This window comes from Podarcis pityusensis (genome assembly GCF_964106645.2).
Source record: "Podarcis pityusensis genome assembly, chromosome: 8".
Taxonomy (NCBI): Eukaryota; Metazoa; Chordata; class Lepidosauria; order Squamata; family Lacertidae; genus Podarcis; species Podarcis pityusensis.
This window is the reverse complement of record NC_138033.1, coordinates 54,440,407-54,455,799: the sequence shown is the minus strand read 5'-3', so window position 1 is coordinate 54,455,799 and position 15,393 is coordinate 54,440,407. Positions and strand designations below refer to the sequence as shown.

Below are 15,393 nucleotides of genomic sequence, written 5' to 3'. Positions count from 1 at the left end.
CATGCAAACTGTAAGAGGAAGTGACATAAATACATTTCCCATGCAGTCAATCTAATGCAGTTAACAAAGCACATCAAACAGGTATTTTAGGACACTCATCTTTGGCGTGTGTGTATGTGTGTCCCCTATTGGGTTGCCCATTGATTTTAGTGTTTGAGTGCCAGTAATCTCCCAGGACATGAAAGTTCAGTGTGTGCGGAAGCAGTCTCTGAGAAGCAAGCTGTTAAATGTCTTTGAAATGTTAACATCTGTGGGCACTGGGGGGAAGAAAGGCAATGAGGAGTCCATGGGACTAATTGTAAATGGTGCAAATCTGTTAATTAAGGCCCAAAGTAGCCATTATCGGGGACATTATGGCCTGCTACCTACCAACCATGACACCATTGAGCCTACAATTTCCTTTCCCACAAGCAGCCACCAGTGTTGCAAAGGGGAAACAGGGAGTTTAATGATGCTCAATGGTAGAGGATATATTTTGCCTGCAAGAGGTCCCAGGCTCAGTCCCTGGCAGGAGAGGGAAAGATTCTTGTCCAAAACTCTGTATGTTTGAGAGCCACTGCCAATCAGTTGGCATGTTTGATTTATTTATTTTGATCCAACATGGCAACCTAAGATAGTTTTAACTGGAGCTCCCACGAGTCAACCCTGGGACCACCAGCATGCAAAGGATGAATAAGGTGATATAAGCAATATCTGTACTTAACTCAGTTGCAGTCATGGTTACAGCCCCCCCTTGATTCATTTGTACATCCTATTGATTATTATTATTATTTTTTGCAGTTGCATTCTCAAAAATTAATAAGCACACACACATTTAAAATGATGCAGTCTGCCATGTAGACATTGCTTTCCCTGTCAGTCAATTGGGAAGCAAAATATATTGCACTGCACACCATAGGAAGGATAGGAACATTTTCAGTACAGTGGTACTCTTGAATAACGCATCACAGCAAAAACACTAAATACCACTGAGCCTCTATCCTATGGGGTACTATGGAGAACGACTACTCCAGCCCTGAAGACAACAAAGTTTTCAGCTGGACACAGCTTCATTCTTCAGTCTTTTGGAGCAAGATGAAAACATAGCCTGCAGGAACACTACTTCCCATCTTCGGCATAAGCCACAATTTGCCCAGTTTTGGCTATCATTCAAAAGATGTTTACCTGGAGGAAGACTTAAAATGAAATGTTTGCAGCATGCTGGAAGGTGAATCTGAAGGTGAAAGTTAAGTACAGTTTGTGTCAGTGTTTGTATGAGATCACTGATCTGCCTTGTCACTGTATGGGTGCCAAGGAAAGAGAGGAGAAAGGCAAAAAGAAAGGAATTTGTCAAAGTCCACTTCCAAAGTGATTCCTCTGAGTGCAGCTGAAATCTCATAAGGCTATTTTCCTGGGTAATCTTAAATAAAGAACAAGCTTGCGATGATGGAAAACTAGAGACAAAACAAGCCAAACACATACTGCCCAATATTTTAAAAGGTTCAGTGGAGCACGCACATGGCTCTGAAAAACCATCAGGAAGCCAGAGCTTGGGCGACTAACCTGTGACTCTCCATATGCTGTTGGACTACAACTCCCATTGTTCTTGACTACTGACCATGCTGTCTGGGACAATGACTGCTGGAGCATCACAGGTTACTCATTCTTGGCCTAGAGGTGTCAGCACCTTAGAGCCACCAAATCAGCTTGAAAGTGGAGCTTTTAAGCAACTGAGAAGTATTGTTTTATGTACTGTTTGGAGCCAATCAATATGCAAGGAGGTGAGTAATACATGTGAGGAAGAGCACCGAGGAAGAATCATTCTACATGCTGGAAAGCTAAGCATTAACACTGAAAACACAAGGTGTTTCAGTTTCAAGAGAATGGTTTGCAAGTTCTGTTATGTACAATAGAACTTCAAGGAAAACTGAGATAAGTTACAGTGAAAGAACATATTGGAGCACACTAAATCATTTGCCTACATTCACAGAAAAATAGATAAATCTAGTTGAAGAGCAGCTCACGGAGGCCTGCATTGATCTTTGCAATGCACCACGAATTATTATTATTGTATAATTATATAGAACCTTTTAATGAGGGTGAAAGAGGAGAGCGCAAAATATGGTCTGAAGCTCAACATTTAAAAAACCTAAGATTATGGCCACTGGTCCCATCACCTCCTGGCAAATAGAAGGGGAAGAAATTGAGGCAGTGAGAGATTTCACTTTCTTGGGCTCCATGATCACTGCAGATGGTGACAGCAGCCATGTAAAAGAGAAAAGCAATGACAAACCTAGACAGCATCTTAAAAAGCAGAGACATCACCTTGCTGACAAAGGTCCTTATAGTTAAAGCTATGGTTTTCCCAGTAGTGATGTATGGAAGTGAGAGCTGGACCATAAAAGAAGGCTGATCACCAAAGAATTGATGCTTTTGAATTATGGTGCTGGAGGAGACTCTGGAGAGTCCCATGGACTGCAAGAAGATCAAACCTCTCCATTCTTAAGGAAATCAGCCCTGAGTGCTCATTGGAAGGACAGATCCTGAAACTGTGGCTCTAATACTTTGGCCACATCATGAGAAGAGAAGACTCCCTGGAAAATACCCTGATGTTGGGAAAGACTGAGGGCACAAGGAGAAGGGGATGACAGAGCACGAGATGGTTGGACAGTGTTCTCAAAGCTACCAACTTGAGTTTCACCAAGCTGCAGGAGGCAGTGGAAGACAGGAGTGCCTGGTGTGCTCTGGTTCATGGGATCATGAAGAGTCGGACACGACTAAACAACAAGTATAATCTTAGCAGGTAGTGTAATCTTAGAAGGATGTGTGGTTGTGAGGAACCACGGTTTTGAGACGGAGTGATTGTCATGAAGGAGCCCTGAACTTCTGAATTTGCCACTACCCTACTGCATACAACCCAATAACATTTGGTTGGTGTTGTGGCTGCTTTTTAACACACCTGGCATTTGAACTCCATTCCTCTCACTTAACTGTATCTCAGCCGGTAGCCTGAGAACTTGATGCCAAGACAAGTTGGCAGAGCTCAGGCAGAGCAGATGGATATATTCCTCATCCTAAATGGTGTGCAACAACTTTGACCTTTTGATCAAGTGATAAACTAGAAGATTGGAAGGAGCCAGGAGTGGGACAGAAAGAACAAGCCATGGTACACCCTACAGTAGTTTGTAGCTCACCTTATTCTCTGAGTATGAATGGAGAAATTCAGTTCAAATGTAAAGGTGAACTTACAATACTGTATATGCAATTTCTGAAACGATGCACCAACTGAAATGCTGTAATCACTCAAATTCACTCTTCCCAGAGTTTTGCTATGCAGTTTGCAAGCCCCGTAAAAATTTTTTTCCCTAATCCTTAGGTAAAGAACATTAGGTTGTGCATTATAATTTGGGAAATCATTTTGTGTATATTCAAAATTGCATTAAAAATGTGTACATTTGGAGAAATTCAACTACAGTGGTACCTCGGGTTAAGAATTTAATTCATTCTGGAGGTTCGTTCTTAACCTGAAACTGTTCTTAACCTGAGGTACCACTTTAGCTAATGGGGCCTACTGCTGCTGCTGCGCCGCTGCTGCGCGATTTCTGTTCTCATCCTGAAGCAAAGTTCTTAACCTGAGGTACTATTTCTGGGTTAGCAGAGTCTGTAACCTGAAGCGTCTGTAACCCAAGGTACCAGTGTACAATGCTGATGAATCTTCATGGGAATATTTTTTTTAAAAAAAAAAAGTTAAATCAAAAGCTGATGTGGAAATATGGAGCACTGGACTTAAGTTTGAGGGGGACAGAGAAGCCAAAATTCAGCAGAGCTCTTCTGATGTTCTTACATCTTTATATTTTCAATCACATCAACATTGCTTTTCTCAGTATGTCTTATCAATGGATTCTTGAGCTGGAGATGGTAAAGGGACAGAAAACTAAAGCATTTGGAGAGAGCTGAAGTGAAAACCTCTTATCCAAACCTCTCAGCAAAGAAACAGATAGGTGTTATTGGCTCATTGTGGAGATCAAACTAAAGAAATGAGTACCCTGAATGGCTTCAGAAATTATCCTGCAAGGGATGTGTGTGAGATCATCTTAGTGACCCAAAGTGCCCTGCTTTCTCCTGGGAATAATTACAAGATGCTGGCCCAGCCCTCTTGCAAAACAAGATCATTCTAGCCGCACAATTTCCATCACTTTCTTCTCTCCTAGATGTTCGGCAAGGTGCCAAATTCACCTGCACCCAGAAGGTTTTTAATTAATTATCTTTTAAAAGCACAGGCCTGCTTCTGTGTTCCTTACCCACATACACCGTGAAAAATTCCTTTATTGAAATTAAATGGCTGTCTTGTCTGCTAAATGTCTTTGCTTTGAAAAATTCAGAGTCCCCAGAACAGAACAAATACAAACTGAGAAAAGAACCTACCATGAAAACACATTGAAGGGGGTTAGGACACATACTCTGTTTAACCTACAAGATTCATTTCATTAACAAAGTACAGTTGAGTGTGTTAACAACACCCCCGCTGCAAACGGTTTATCAATCAGAGGAAAAGTCTCGTGCCTCCAACACTGGCTAGCACCCAGTCTGAGCCTCTTCAAAATTTAACCAAGTTGGAGACCATCTCTATGTCTTGCAATAGAGACGTGCTTTCTCCCTCTCCCATAACACGAGAACTCGTGGGCATCCAATGAAGCTGAATGCTAGATCCAGGACAGATATTAAAAAGTACTTTTTCACACAGCACACAAGTCAATGATGGAACTCACTCCCATAGGAGGCAATAAGGATCACCAATACGGATGGCTTTAAAAGAGGATTGAAGAAATACATGAAGGACAAAACTATCAATCGCTCTGCTCTGCTTCCATGGTCGGAGGCAGTAACGCTTCTGAATACCAGTTGCTAGGAAAATACAGGAGTGCTCAAATCTTGCTTGCAGGTTTCTCACAGGCAGATGGTTGGCTACTGTGAGAATAGGATGCTGGACATCATAGAATCATAGACTTGTGGACCCAAAGGGTCATTTAATCCAACCCCTGCAATGCAGGGGTCTCAACACGCGATTTCCTCATCCAATTTGAAACCATGCTAGACCCTGTTTAGGTCTGCAAATGTGCTAGCCATTTTATTGCTGCACCATCTCTTCTTAAGCTTTTAAGTGAAGAAATAATTTGCCATAACTCGCAACTGTTGATGTAATGGTGGCAAAGATTCAGGAAGTGAGACTTCCTTCTATCACAGGATAATCATGTTGCACAACATGCTGCACTTGTTGAACTTCTTCTGATCCTGCAAGTATTAAGTAGGGACAGAGTTTTACTCAAAAAAGCTAGCAATTCCTGTCCATCAAAAAATCAGTTTATGGACTCATTTCTCCTCCTCTCTTTTCTTTCTTTATTCCTTTCTTTTCCCCTCCAGAGGCATTCCAGAGAGTTTCTTAACAGCAGGGAGATAGCCTCTGAAACAAGCTGCTGCACAGAACATAAAATTAATTTCCAACTAGCTGGTCTCAATGTCATCAAAATAGATTGGGCAATTTCAGGTTTAGAAATCATTTTCTCAACTTGTTCCACTGTAACTCTTCTCCATTATTTATCACCTTCAGGGGCATTAGATCATAAAGCCATAAGCTCCAGACTGCTAATTTCATTTCGAAAGCTGAAAGTGTCTCAGTACATCCGGGTGGCAATTAGATGGCCGCCCATAACTTAAGCACCAGTTCAGCCCTCAAAATCATCTTAAGCGGGGCTCCAGTGGTGCACCCAGCCATCTGCCAGCATGAATTTTTGGCCGGAATTATTAATCCAACACAGGGCTCATTGTGCGAAGAAACTGTTCAAAAACCCCAAACACCTGAGCACAGTCAATGGAGAAAGTTATGTAACATTCTGTCCACAATGCCAGGAATGTAGAAAATGACATATCCTGAGATAGGTCATCGGCCCAGCTAACCAACCAGCAGTGTCTTGTTGCCCATTGGAACTCATGATGCAGAAAGCGGAGAGGCCAAAAGTAGGTGGAGCCAGGAAGCCAATGATAGGCAGTGCAAACTAATTCTAGCTTTGTCCCCATCCTCCTTCCTGTTGAGTTTTCCAAAGGCAACATTAAGAAGGAGGAAGCTGACCAGCAGTGCCTGACCCCCTATTGGTTGTATGTAAGAAGGTAGGCCTGTGGGGACTTGCTGAGGGTGAACTGGAGCTTGGTGGGGCAGTGCCCCATTGAACTAAACGGAACAGCCTCCACTGTAGACAAACATTGTCTTCTCCATGGTTGGGGAGCCAGTTGAAGCCTGAGGGCTACCTTGCTGTACAGTCATACATCAGGTTGAGAACGTGATCCATGCAGAAGGCACGTTTGCAACTCGCAGCATTCGCAGCCTGAAGCACTGCGTCTGCGCATGCTCATGACACAATTTGGTGCTTCTGCGCGTGCACACGACATCATTTTGCCCTTCTGTGCATGCGCCAAAACTCAGAAGTAACCCGTTCCGGTACTTCTGGGTTCAGTGCGGTCCGCAACCCTAAAACGCACAACCCACAGCGTTCGTAACCCAAGGTATGACTGTATGTCCTGAGCACACAAGGAGGGCAAATGGCCAGCAGTTTTAATTCTTTACTGACAAAGCATGAACTTCCTGAGGTGCACTAAGCATGCACACACACGCTTCTGGTGGCTTGGTACTGTAGCTGGTGCTCCTCCCTGGGCTTGCACTCTGAGGTAGACTGCTGGAGTAATGGTGGAATCATTCCCACACACAAATTTAAGTACCTTTGTCTGACAGTGAGAGTGTAAGCAACTTGCGACTTCTCTTGCTGTGCCTTCCTCTTCAAGGCTCTTCTGGTCCTGGGGGACAGTGTGGGAGAGGATGGAGGGGATTCTGCCAGCTCTCTCCCTTCAGGCACCATCTCCGCCTCCACTTCTGCCATGCCGTGTCTTTCCTTCCCTGCCTCCAATTGCTCACACCCCTCCCTATCCTCCAGTTCTGGCTCCTGCCACATGGGAGTCACAAAACCCCATAAATCGCTACCCACTTCCCATGGATCCACCTCTGGCCCTGGTACCTCTTCCACCCGCTCCTCAGAGCTCTGCCAGTCCCTGACATCATCTCAACAGCCTTCTGGGGGCACATTCAAGTGGTGGTGAAGTCCAGATGCAAAACTGGATAATGAACGTGAGTTTTACTTTGCAGTTTCTTCACACTCACACATCCTTCCCTGTCATGGAAATAGATGGATTCGTCCCTCCTCCCCCACATGATTGGCAACCCCGGAGGGGACATGCTCAGAAGTCATAGATCTGCTTTGCTGCAACTGCTGTCCCACCTGCCCACATTATTTATGCCAGTTTTGATGGACAGCTGTTGAGTGATAAAGCATCAAAGGTCTGGCCATGGCAGGCTACGAAAGCTGCAGTGATCATATTTTACCAGTCAACAGTTCCATGCAATGCTGTGTGTGCATTGAGTTGTGGTGGGCCATTGGATTTGTGTGCATAGAATTTAATCCTCTTCCACATTTCCTTTCTTTTTTAAAGAGAGAGAGAGGAAAAAGACACCCAACAACCCAGTGATAATTCATGAAACTTCTCTTCATAACCTCTACGGTGTTGCTTCCACATCAGATAGTGAATTGAAGTCATTTTTGTGAGAAATGCTATTAAGATTTGGCAGCAAGATCCTTCTGAGATGACAAATATTCCTTTAAAGGGCCTTTCCTTTCCTTTTTACAGCCAGGCTCTGTCCTAAGAGTGAAAGTCACACTTGGAACACTGAAAGGTGGGTTATGAAAATGCAAATTATGGGAACTTTATTGGCTCATATGAATTCCAAGCTCTCTTCCCACTAAAAAGGTATGGCAGCAATAGGCTTCCATTAACTGGAATTGGAACATGACAATCTCTTTAGATGAGCCATATAGCGCCAGGGAAAATTTTATAAGAAAAAGGACTCATAAAAGAAATGATGTGTTTATTATAATCTTGTTTTATCACACACAGGATAGTCAAAGACAGGAAAACCTGACAGTGGACCATTAAGAAGGTGATTTAGCGACAGACAGATATGCTTGAGGAGCCATCTAAAACTTAAGGCAGTTATAAGAAGCACATTGTGAGGATCACACTTTTAAGCAGGTGTCTGTACTACGTGTGCAAAATTTCCCAAAGAGCTCCATCTGGAACTCAAGACCCATTATGACAGATTTGTGGTACATTTGTCCTGCCATTTTGGATAGATCTGCTTCAACTGACAGTGCCTTTGCTACAGGGAATTTCATTTGCAGGCCCTTCAATGTCTTTGTTTGCCTATTTAGCTGACTGCATCATTGGTTTTGTAGTGATAAGACTACATAGCCAGTTGGTAGCTCTTATTTCCTATGTATGAAATGGGAACACAGATATGTATTATTTATTTTATTTAAAATAATTTAAAATAAGCTGCTCACACAAATATAACAGCAGTGTACATAAAACAAAAAGTCAATGTGAAATGTACACCAAAAACAATGCAGTTAGAATAACACAGCACAGCAGCAGAAGACGTCCAGGTATACTGCCTGAGAAACATTCATCACATTTCAGCAACTGAAATAACATTCTTCTGTGCACTGTTCTGCAGTATTAACATCCAGGGGCGTACCATTAGTTTATACCATGCATTCATGACTTGATAAAATAACCCTGAAACCACATATGTCCAAGGTATCTCACTGAAATCAGAGCCACTGTATTAGAGAGACGTTACTAACTTTAGATCATACCAGCGGGTCTTTCAAAATCTGCAGAGGAATTTAAAAAATCATACCCAACAATCTTTGAAAATAACTGTGTTGGCTCAGAAGTTAATTTGCGCTCCATCACAAAACGTTTAGATGAAAATTACCGGTATTACCTTTCTGGAAATCTATGCATAATGAAGAGAATACTGTAGGCATCTATTACCATTAAAAACTTATTTGAAATGACAAAAAATAGACTAAAGTACTAATGGACATCTGAAGGGTTTTAATTGTTTAATATTACCCTGCCTAACTGGAAGAGAGAAAGTGGAATTTATCCAACCATTCATTATGCATATCACATTTACAATACACATGCGCACACACACTTTTTATGAGGCCTATCTAACTACTCTCTTTGGATTTTATGGCACAAAGGGACATTAACAGTTTTTTTTTTATTCCCTTTCCTATAATTGCAGTCTTGTAGGGTACCCAGGAAGTTCATTTCCCAGCACCAAAGCATCGTTTCCCTACAAAAAAATTCACAAAGTAGCTGGTATAGAGACTCAACTAAGACTTAATTTTACAGCCTTTAACATGTTTTAACTCTTTACACTTCAGCAAAAAAAGGGAAATGCATCAAAACAGACATATTTTCATAAAATTTGCATGTGCAGGTTTATATGTATAGAAGGACATTTGGAAATGATACCTGAAAATTGAATAGAAATTCAGTCCATATCTCCATGGTGGGAAAGTTTCCCTGCACTGATCTCCTTTGCAGAAGTGAACTATTGGTATGCAATTACAGATAGGTAGCCGTGTTGGTCTGCCATAGTCAAAATAAAAAATATTCCTTCTAGTAGCACCTTAAAGACCAACTAAGTTAGTTCTTGGTATGAGCTTTCGTGTGCATGCACACTTCTTCAGATCTGAAGAAGTGTGCATCTGAAGTGTGTATCTGAAGAAGTGTGCATGCACACGAAAGCTCATACCAAGAACTAACTTAGTTGGTCTTTAAGGTGCTACTAGAAGGAATATTTTTTATTTTGACTATTGGTATGCAACTTCAAGCCCCCAATCTGCACTCTGGTGATTCCTTCTCTCTAAACCAGATTTGGACTACACATCCTTCAAATAGATGATGCCATCAGACAACTGCCCCTTATGGCAACCTTTCAAGTTAGAGGGCTACCCTACCAGGATGCCCTATTCTTGGCTGCTGTCACTAAGGCTGAAGATCAGGTCAGTGCCTTTCGCAATGCAAGGAACATGGCTTAGGCTTAGCCCTGCACTCTTCACCCACAGGTTGTTTTTTTAAAATGAGATGCAGTCCTTTACATGAAGTTACCCAAAAATTCTCTATTCTCCTCTTTGTTGTGGGCAGAGCAGGACTGTAAACATTGGAGAAACTTTGGGAATCTACTTCCGATGTGGATTCTCTAAGGCTGATACTTCCAGCTTCCAGACCTTTAATTTGTGCTACATAGAAGAGTAAAGGTAAAGGGACCCCTAACCATTAGGTCCAGTCATGGCTGACTCTGGGGTTGCGGCGCTCATCTCGCTTTATTGGCCAAGGGAGCTGGCATACAGCTTCCGGGTCACGTGGCCAGCATGACTAAGCCGCTTCTGGCGAACCAGAGCAGCACACGGAAATGCCATTTACCTTCCTGCTGGAGTGGTACCTATTTATCTACTTGCACTTCATGCTTTCGAACTGCTAGGTTGGCAGGAGCAGGGACTGAGCAACGGGAGCTCACCCCATCACAGGGATTTGAACCGCCAACCTTCTGATTGGCAAGTCCTAGGCTCTGTGGCTTAACCCACAGCGCCACCCGCGTCCCATACATAGAAGAGTATGCAGGCATTATTCTAGACAATGACTCACTAAGATTGGTGTTTGTGTGTGTGTTTGGAGCTACCTTCCATCACCCTATTTTCTGGCTAAATCAGTGCAAATATACTGGAGTAACTCACAACACCAAGGCCCTTCGGAGCAAAGGAAAATGCCTTATACTGTTAAAACTGGTAGTTAGCCCAGTTGGTTAGAGTTTGGTGCTGATAACACCAAGACTGTGAGTTCACACTCCCCATACTGTTCACCTGCAAATTCCTGCATTTTAGGGATTGGACTAGATGACCTTTAGAGTAGACTTCCAACTCTATAATTCTTTGATTCTATGGCTGGCGGTTGCTTTCCAGGGTTTCAGGCTGGGATCTCTCCCAACCCGACCTGGAGAGGTCAGGGATTCAACCCGGGACCTTTGGCAAGCAAAACAGATTCTCTGCCACAGAGCTACAGCTCTTCCTCATTTTTAAATATTATTAAATTCAATTTGGTTTTATTAATATTTGCATACCATTAAGTATCATCGTCATCATCCTCATCCCCTCGCCCCAGCTCTTCTTCAGAAAGAACCTGGAAAGTCATTCAGCACAACAGCTGAACATTTTGTGTGTACATTATAATAAAGCAAAAGCTCTAATGCTTACTATCTCCTAGTGGCAACTATGACATTGCATCAGGAATGACCTTTTTGCAGGAGCAAAACCCATTAGAAGTAGAAGCAAACCATTAAAGATAAACACTTAATAGGCAAACCAAAAAAGGGGGGGAAAGAGAACTATACCTGCCATAAATTAATTAGTTCACAAATATGCAACCAAGACCTTGGTCCATAACCCTCTGTTGTAATTACTTGCCTTTTCTAAAAAAATAAAATAAAAGTAAGAAGCAGCAGCAGAACACAATTTTTTTTTTTTTAATGTACAAAGGAGCTACTGTTGACCTCATATGCATTAAGAGTCCCCAAGAAAGTTTTTGCATGTGAAAAATTGAAATCTTGCTCTGTTAGAGTCAACACTCTAATGGAAAAAATAGTTCTGATTATCCTCCACTGCTTTACACAGGGATAAAGACCAGGGAATGATTGACATAGCTGGAAGATTGGGGATGGTGCATCTTTCTCTAGCATAGGGGAACAGATTGCATTAAAAGCACTATTAACGTGTGGTGGGATAAACTCATTTTTAGCAGTGATTTCAATGAAAACTCACCCTCCTCCTGGAGCAACATGAATCACCACCCTATCAGAAAATTGACTTTGGCTCTTCCACACATCGGTAGTGTGGCAAAACTACATATGCATATGGAATTTGTATGTACCGGCTTGGGGGGGGGGGGGGGAATCAGGATTAGAAAAAAAAATCTGTAAATTGTTTTGGTGATTAAGAGGTTTAACCTGAAATCAAGCTAGATTTAAACTTGCTGGTTTCTCTGGTATCTTCTCTCTTAGATGCCAGCTTATGGTATGGATGTATTTCAGGTCACATCCATGGGCAGCTGCCAGGTCCCCACATCCTTACAGGGCTCACCTATGACTGCCCGCCCCCTGTAAAAAAATTAGCCTGATACATTGAACAGTACCAGGAGACTAGGTTTAGATGCCATCCCTCTATCCCGCTAATGTAGTATCACTCTGGAGCAATGTGGGAAATGAAGTTATAGCACCAGTACCTCCTGGCATAACTTAGAGCACATCAGAGTCTGCAAACATAGAAGGACCTCCAGAAGGAACCTCTTAAAACTGAATCCAGCTGTGTCCCAGGCTGTGTGCTGCAAACATCTCCATGTCTGTTTTTGCTTTTGCTTTCTGTTTGTTTGTTTGTTTGTTTGTTTGTTTGTTTGTTTTAAAAAAGATTTGATCAGGTCCAATGGTGCATACTCCCATGTAAGTGTTCATAGGATTCTATACAGTGGTACCTCGGGTTAAGAACTTAATTCGTTCTGGAGGTCTGTTCTTAACCTGAAACTGTTCTTAACCTGTTCTTAAATTTAAGTAATGGGGCCTGCTCCTGCGCTTCCGCTGCATGATTTCTGTTCTCATCCTGAAGCAAAGTTCTTAACCCAAGGTACTATTTCTGGCTTAGTGTAGTCTGTAACCCAAGGTACCACTGTACCAGTGAGACAAATAACCACATATATAAGGAAATGTGTGGACAGTATATGATTTCCCAAACAAATAAGAGGAAAGCAGATATACTTGATCATCAACAGATCCTGGTCCAACTTGTATTTTTTTGGAAAAGCATCCAAAACATAAAAGTATTTTACCTTCCAAAACACCTTATGTGTCAGGGCTGGAGTGAAGTTAACTCTTTATTCAAGGAAACAATCCACAGCTCTGGCCTCATGGCCCCAGCAACTCTTCCCAGTGCCCACTGCAACTCCTCCTCTCCAAGGTCTTTCGCATGCAGTCTCAGGCTGTTGGTGCACACAGCCCCCCTCTACTCTGCCCGTTTCATTTCACTGTGTGATGTAGGAGACCAGGGGGGAGGGGAGGCAGTTGCAAGTAGGAGAGGGAGACTTCTTCCATAGTCTTCTTCCATAGTCTTCTTCCATAGTCAGTCTCTCTGCCACCTGGCCCCACTCCTGCCCAACCCTCGGTTTTTTCCTCAGAGTCTGAACGGTGCTCTGCCACAGCCTCTTCCTGATCACTAAACCCTGTCCCCTCTTCTGCTTCTGACACCTCCTCCCACCAGTCTTCTTCCTCTGACCACTCATTGTCATCCCACCACCAATCCCCTGGCTCTGAATCTTCTTCCCTAGGGAGTCCTCAGCTGGTGCCTCCCACCATCCAACCATAAATTATATGCGTGTTGAAATGCTCCCCAAGCAGCAAAAGTGTTCCTAATGATCCTTAAACTCTTAGCATACATTCTGCTGGAATTATGCTACCTTCTATAAATATATATTTGCTAGGGACAAAAACTGTTATTTTTTTTCTTTCTCTCCACAAATGTATTTACTGCCAAATAAACTACTTCTCGAGGAAGAAACAGCCACCACTTAAAAGTGTCACCTGATATATATCTGTTATGGGAAACCAACAACCCATGACTCTTTCTCAGCTTTTTATTCCACTTGTCTTACTGTTCTGTGATACCTGTTACACCTGTATAACTCAGGATGGTGTTAAGGAAATGTAAAAATGTGAACTGCAACTCCCTTCAGGCCCAGACAGAATGGCCAGTGGTCAGGGATGATGGGAGTTGAAGTCCAGAGACATCTGGATAGTCTCCAATTCCTCATCCCTGATAAAGCCCTAAACTGAAGGGTGCTCTACAATATCACTAACCTAAGACATGCGAGGAGAAGCTGTAGGCCTCCAGGTGTGGCTGAATGACAGTGCCCATCATCCTTGACCATTGGCCATACTGCCTGTTGCTGGTGGGGGTTGGAGTTCAACAACATACAGAGGACCACAGCATTGTCACCCCTGCTCTGGTTGGATAAAGCTTGAATCTAACAAGCTCAGTGTTCACATACAACAGAATGAGAAACACCAGAATGAGCTAAAGAAAAAGGCAACCAAAAATGATCAAGGGGGTGACTCCCCTATGAGGAAAGGTTGCAGAATTTGGAACTTTTTGGTTTAGAGAAGAGGCAAGTAAGAGGTGACATGATTGAAGTTTATAAAATTATTCATGGCATGGAGAAAGCAGATGGAGAAAAGTTTGTCTATCTCTCTCCCTACACTAGGATTCATGGACATCCAATGAAGATGAATGTTGGTAGATTCAGGCCAGATAAAAATAAATAAAAGCATTTCTTCATACAACTGTGGACCTTGCTCCTACAGGAGGAAAGGAAACTTGCATGGCTTTAAAAGAAAAATTTAAAAACATGGCTATCAATAGCTGAAGCCTATCAATGGCTACTAGCCATGCTGCTCATGAAAACCATTTGCTGGGAACTACAGGAGGGGAGAGTGCTCTTGTGGGTGTCCTAAAGGCATCTGGTTGGCTACTGAGAGAATGGGATGCTGGGCTAGATGGCCCATTGACTTGATCCAGCAGGCTCTTCTTACATTTTTGAGTATCTAACATACTAATTAGGGACGCGGGTGGCGCTGTGGGTAAAACCTCAGCGCCTAGGACTTGCCGATCGCATGGTCGGCGGTTCGAATCCCCGCGGCGGGGTGCGCTCCTGTCGTTCGGTCCCAGCGCCTGCCAACCTAGCAGTTCGAAAGCACCCCCGGGTGCAAGTAGATAAATAGGGACCGCTTACCAGCGGGAAGGTAAACGGCGTTCTGTGTGCTGCGCTGGCTCGCCAGATGCAGCTTGTCACGCTGGCCACGTGACCCAGAAGTGTCTGCGGACAGCACTAATTCAGGTTTCTGGGGGGTTGGGGAGGGAAGAGTCTTAGTCTAGTTCCCTTCTTCCCCTGTTTACATGGTGATGGTGGGACCAACTCCTCTAAGACAACCTTTGGTGTTACGTAGACTACAGGGATAGTGCAAGAACAGCTATTATTTTTATTGTGTGGAAGTGAAAAATTTCTTGGCCGGTACAGTGGTACCTCAGGTTACATACGCTTCAGGTTACATACACTTCAGGTTACAGACTCCGCTAACCCAGGTTACATACGCTTCAGGTTAAGAACTTTGCTTCAGGATGAGAACAGAAATTGTGCTCTGGCAGCATGGCGGCAGCAGGAGGCCCCATTAGCTAAAGTGGTGCTTCAGGTTAAGAACAGTTGCAGGTTAAGTACGGACCTCCGGAACGAATTAAGTACTTAACCTGAGGTACCACTGTAAATAGGTAGATTTGACACATTTAAAGCTGTACCACAGAGAAAATCTATCTACTCATCTTCACTTGTAAACAAGAGCAAATAGCAATGTGTGAGAAA

The 15,393-nt window shown here is 43.1% G+C and overlaps 1 protein-coding gene across 2 annotated transcripts in view; it reads right to left on the bottom strand.

The window, feature by feature from the left end:
- Positions 1-15,393, bottom strand: part of CDH13 (cadherin 13) — a 680,788-nt gene that overhangs the window by 479,543 nt on the left and 185,852 nt on the right. The window lies entirely within an intron of this gene.